The sequence below is a fragment of the Panthera uncia genome (genome assembly GCF_023721935.1).
Source record: "Panthera uncia isolate 11264 chromosome C1 unlocalized genomic scaffold, Puncia_PCG_1.0 HiC_scaffold_4, whole genome shotgun sequence".
NCBI classification, from domain to species: domain Eukaryota; kingdom Metazoa; phylum Chordata; class Mammalia; order Carnivora; family Felidae; genus Panthera; species Panthera uncia.
Window position 1 is genome coordinate 72,324,483 of NW_026057585.1, and position 6,237 is coordinate 72,330,719.

The window sequence follows — 6,237 nt, forward strand, 5'->3', positions numbered from 1 at the left end:
AAAAAAAAAAAAAAAAAGAAGTTGATTCTTTGTAAGGATTAATAAAATTTCTAGCCAAGGTGGGATAACAAGGTCTAAATTTACTTTGCTACCTGAAACAATTGAAAAAACAGACAAAATATGTGCAACAATGGTTTTTAAGAGATTGGGCCATAGGACAATGATCCCTGAGAAATTGTGAACAAATAAGGTCAGCCCTATGACTGTCCTAGCTTACTGTCTGGAGAAAGTTTCCAAGGTACAGAGGTCTCCCTGAGTAGAGCATGTGGATCTAGGAGATCATGGTATCTCCAGGGTGGCTAGAGTTCGCAGGGCAGCATATCAGAGAAGAGAAAGCTGCACCAAGGGAGAATTCCAGTGATATGCAAAAGGTCTCCTTGAGTCTTCAGCTGAGTACTTACCAGTGCATGCATGAGTAAGGAAGACAAGGGAAAGAACCACCTGAAAGGATTAGTGTGGATAATTACTGATATTCCTATAGGGCCAGGCATAGTAACTTTCACACAAGAGTGAAGTGTTTTCGTAATTCACAGGTCATTAGGTAAGGTACTCAGGAGTTTGCTTTAATAGTGGAATAAAATTAGCCCTAGACTAAAACGCTGCTCTGGTCCTGTCTACACACCTTCAAAGCAAAACCCAAGAAGATGGGTCTATTTTCAGATAAATCAGTTTTTTAAATTTGATTTTGATTTTTTTCATATGTAATTCAGAGGCCATTATAAAATTTCCCCTTTTAAAGTTTATAATTCAGGAGTTCTTGGTATATTCACAAGGTTGTGCTCCTGTTAACAACCATCTAATTCCAAAACATTTTCATCACCCAAAAAGAAAACCCTGTACTTATTAGCATTCATTCCCTATTCCATCCATTTCCTGTAACTGTTAATTTACTTTCTAACTCTATGAATTTGCCTATTCTGGACATTTCGTATAAATGGAATCCTATAATAAATATGTGACCTGTTATGTCTGATTTCTTTCACTAAACACATTTTCAAGGTTCAGCCATGTTGCAGCATTTATCAGGACTTCGTCCCTGTTGTCAAATAATTTAACTGTGTTCCAGAATAAAGCTCAAGAAAATTTACAAGAATACAAAACTGTCTAGCACTTAACAGTGTAAAGTTCACAGTGGTCTGGCATCTAATAAAAAATTACCAGGCTGGCAAGAAGTAGTAAAAAAAACAACCCATAATGAGGTGAAAATTAATCAGAACTGACCCAGAAATAACACAGGTGATAGAATTAGTATAAAAGGACATAGACAATTACTGTAAGCCAAGATACAGAAATAACCGAAGTGTCTATCAGTGGATGAATGGGTAATGAAGCTCTGTGTGTGTGTGTGTGTGTGTGTGTGTGTGTAGACACAAAATAGAATATTATTTAGCCATGAAACGCAAGTTCTGCCATTTATGACAACATAGATAGACCTTGAGGGCATTATACCAAGTGAAAGATATATACTGTATTTATATGTGGAATCTTAAAAGGCCAAACTCCTAGAAACAAAGTAAAACGGTGGTTACCAGGGGGCTATCAGGTGGCAGAAATGGAAAAATGTTGGTCAAAAGGTACAAACTTTCAGTTATAAGATGATTGAGTGTGGAGGATCTATTGTATAGCGTGGTGATTATTGTTAACAGTATTGTATTCACGTGTACATGAAAGCTGGCTAGGTGAGTAAATCTTAAATATACTCATCATTAAACGGAAATGGTAATTATGTTAGTTGATGCAAGAGTGGTGTTTATTTTGGAGTACATAAGTGTATCAAATGAACACCTTGTATACCTTAAACTTTTATGTTCTATCTCAAAGTTGGAAAAAGCCCAGTTATTATAACTGTATTCATGGAGGAGCTAAAGGATAGGTTGAACATTTGTATAGACACATGGAAGATATTTTTTTTAAATACAAATCAAACTTCTTAGAGATAAAAATTATGTCTGACTTGAAAAATACACTTGATGGAATTAATAGCAGATAAGACAGAAAGATGATTGACCTTGAAAATATAGCAGTAAAAGTTAGACAAAATGAAATACGTGAAAAGACTTTAAAAAAGTACATACATAGAGTATTAGCACTGGTAACAACTTAAAGCAACCTAATATATGTGTAATTGAAGTTCCTAATGGAACTCTGGATCTATAGAAAGGAATTAGGACTAGAAATGGTAACGACATGAGTAGATATAAAGCTTTTTCTTTTTAATCTAAATCTCTTTAAAAAATAATAAACTTTTTCTTATTATTTTTTAAAAAATGTTTTATGTTTATTTATTTTTGAGAGAGAGACAGTGTGAGCAGGGGACGGGCAGAGAGTGAGGGAGACACAGAATCTGAAGCAGGCTCCAGGCACTGAGCTGTCAACACCAACACGGGGCTTGAACCCAGGAACTGGGAGACCGTGACCTGAGCTGAAGTCAGAGGCTTAACTGACTGAGCCACCCAGGCGCCCCGATAATAAACTGTTTAAAGATAACAAAAGTATGTTCTGGGTTTATAACATGTAGAAATAAAATATAGGACAACAGTAGTACTCAGGCAGGTAGAGGAGAAATGGAAGTGTTAGGAAAGAAGTATTAAATAAACTTTGAGTAAGCAGAAACAAAGCTATTATAGGTGACATGATTGTTTATATGGAAAATTCAGAAAAATCTACAGATAAACTGAGAACTAATTAACAAGGTCTTGATATCAGTATTAGATTTTAGAAATCAATTGCATTTCTCTATATGAGACAGAAAATAAAAAGATGACAATTAAGTTAGCTTCCAAAAACATCAAATACCTAGGATTAAATGGAAGGTGAACTCTACACAGAAAACTATAAAAAAAAAAAGACTCAGAAAAATAAATTATAGAAAGAACAAAATAAGAATTAAAAAAATAAAAAATCAAAAACCCAGAGAAAACAAAGGAAGTATAAATAAATGTATGTATAATTTTCATTGAGAAGATTATTATAAAGTCAGTTTTTCCTAAATTGATCTGTAGATTAAAATCTCAATCAAAAGTCCCCTATTTTTTTGGGGGGGAAGGGAAGGGAATAGAAAATGACTAACTGATCTTAAAATGTAAATGGGAATCCAAATGGCAAATGGTAGTTGAAGAAAATGTTGAAGAAAAAGATAAATGGTAGAGGATTTATATTTATACTTCCAAATATCAAGAGTAAGCCTACAATAATTGAAAGAGTGATATTGGCATAAGAGTCCACAAATAGACTTAAGGAACAGAACTCAGTGATGTCTTTGAACGAACGGTGCTGGATCAATAGGGAAACCAGATTTTCCATTCACAAAAATCAGTTCGAGATGGATCTGAGATACAAATATAAATGATAAAACCATAAAACTCTCAGTTGGATGAAAAAGAAAAGGAATTTTAAGAAATGTAATGAAGTAATAAAGATTTAAGAGTAGATATTAGTGTAACAGAAAATAAAGCTTTGTGTAATCCATTAATTTTACTATAAAAGGACAGAAAAGCATACATTGTATGATTCCATTTATACTTAGTTCAAAAACAGGAAAACCAGTCAATAGTGGTAGAAGTTGGTATAGTGGGTGCCTGTGACAGAGAAAGGGATGGATAACGACTAGCTGGTGAATGGGAGAGCACCTGAGTGGGCCTTCTGGAATGCTGGTAATGTTCTGTATCAGGTTCTGTGGTCTTTGGACACCTAGGTAACTAAGACCCTTTTAGGGATTCCATCAGGTCAAAACTATTTTTATAATAATACTATAATACTATTTGTCTTTTCCATTATTTTTGTATTTTCATTGATGGAATAGAAGCAGTAGTATGTAAATGTTAGCACAGATCAAGGCAGTGACACCTAAGTATTAATAGTCATTGTATTTTCGCTGCCCACACCCTTCAGATTAAAATAAAGAACAGTTTTACTTAAAGATTTCTTTGGTGAAGCAGGAAAAATAGTTTTATTAAGTTGTGACCTTTGAGTACATGTCTTTTTAACATTCTTTGTAATGAAATGGGAAGTATGCATAAAACACTTAGACTACATGCTGAAGTACCTGCCTGTGGTTGTTTTGTGTGGTTGTTTTAGGTGGATGTGAAGCCAACTGCTTTGTTCGTGGATCATAGGGTTCCTTAGGGTTGAGGGAGAGGGGCAGAAGGAGAGAGAGAGGGAGAAAATCCTTAACAGGCTCCACACTCAGTGCAAAGCCACACACTGGGCTCAATTCCATGACCCTGGAATCATGACCCGAGCCGAAATCAAGAGTTGGACGGAGCCACCCCTGTGCCCCTGGATCATTGTTTTTACTTGAAAGAACAGTTGACACTGATTATTCAGATTTGGGTATTTGGCAGGTGTTTTCTTGGTAATGAACATAGTGAATCTGTCACCTCCAGGAAAACTGTTGGCAGTATCCTTTGCCAATGGTAAAATTTGAGCTTTGAAGCAAAAAGTAGAAGTTTGGAACACTTGTATCCACCACAAAAGACTTCTAATGAGATCATTGGTGATATTAGCAAGTATGATGTTTTGATGTTGTGTAATGAAATGTGTCCGTATTTAGAAGATCTGTATAACAATGAATGAGTATTTTCCATATGGCAGTGAATAATGTTACAAAACCATGCATAGATGAACGGTCCATTCACAATACAGGGTCCAACAGTGGACTTTAATGTATCAGAGTATGAAAAATTTAGTGGTATGTTTTCAGGTCCACATTGCAACTAATCTTTAAAAAATTGTCATTTGTCCTGTTTTGGTATGGTATCAAAAAAGTCCATCCACAATGATCTGAAAGCCTGTTAAAATATTCTTCCCTTTTCCAAATATATATGTGTGTGTGTGTGTGTGTGTGTGTGTGTGTGTGTGTGTGTGTGAGAGAGAGAGAGAGAGAGAGAGAGAGAGAGAGAGAGAGAGATAGATACTGGGCTTGCTTTCTATAGTTGCACCTAAACAACTTACTGCAGCAGGAAAGAGAATCTAGTGGTTTTCTCTTAAGCCAGGCATCGAGATTTACAATAATGTAAAACTAAAGGAACTCCTCTAATTTTATTTGTTTATTGGGAGAAAATATTTCTTATGTTAACATTTAGTTGGGTTTATAATTGTTTTCTTTAAGTTAATGAAAAATGTGTTTTAATATACAACATGCTAATTATTAGTAGATACATCAGCACAAACAACTCCTTGCCTCTCCAATTTTTAAGACTGCAAAAGTGTTCTAAGATCAGTTTGAGAACTGTTCTATACTTTGTTCTGGCTGGTGATTACATAAGTAGCCCACTTTGTAATAAATTAGTAATTTGTGCACTTTACTCTGTGTATGTGTTACATTTTAATAAAAAATGTTTATCCTTCTTCCAGATAAGATTTTGTCCAAGATTTCTGACTTGAGTGATAGGTAACTGAGCATGGACAGGACAGAGTGATCGGCTAAGAAAATTACCATAGGATGCTTGTAATTTGTTGGGCTAGGAGCCTGTAAGGTTGATTTTTTTTTTTTTTTAATGAAATTTATATTGGAAGTATTTACCAGAAAAATCTTTGCCAGAGTTTCCTTTATTCCCTCTTAGTTTTTCTTATATTCTTTTCCCTATTTAGTTCCTAGGCATGTATTGTTCCTAGCTGATGTTGAATGAGGAACAGTTTGGTTTTGCCTTAAGTATAGAGGCATACATGCCCAGTTTTTTACATATTTGGCCTCTTGGCAAATATTTGTAGCATTTAGCATGACTCCATTTTTAGCACAAACAGAAGGGTGGTGATAGGTCAGTTGGTTATTAAGTTAGCAAATATTTATTAACTGTATACTGGTAGAAAGCACTATGTTGGTTATGATTACTTATTGGGGACTTAAGGAGCTAACAGTCTAATAGTGGATAAAAATTTGATAAAAATTAGTTATACCATACAGCTAAATGTATTGTGCCCATGGAAATAGCATAGAAAGGAAAGTTGGTAGTAGCATCTGAATAGAACCTTGAATTATACTTAGGCTAGTTAACTGTTTTAAAAAATCTCATTTTTATTGGTTTCTAATTAAAAATTATATTACTTATTTTAAACAAACTTGAGCATTGTAAAAATATCAGTGATAAGTCTTCAGGAATACCCAGCCACCTGCCAATTAACCATTGTTAACAGCTTGATTTATAGACCTTAACATCTAATGTTTATATTAGCATCTTGTTACTTTTAATGAGGGTTTTTTTTTTTTTTTTTTTTTTTTTTTTTTTTTTTTTTTTG

The 6,237-nt window shown here is 34.3% G+C and overlaps 1 protein-coding gene across 4 annotated transcripts in view; it reads left to right on the top strand.

Annotated features, from left to right (window-relative positions):
• The window catches only part of FOXJ3 (forkhead box J3), a 149,904-nt gene that overhangs the window by 111,304 nt on the left and 32,363 nt on the right, over positions 1 to 6,237 (top strand). The gene's annotated exons all lie outside the window — the stretch shown is intronic.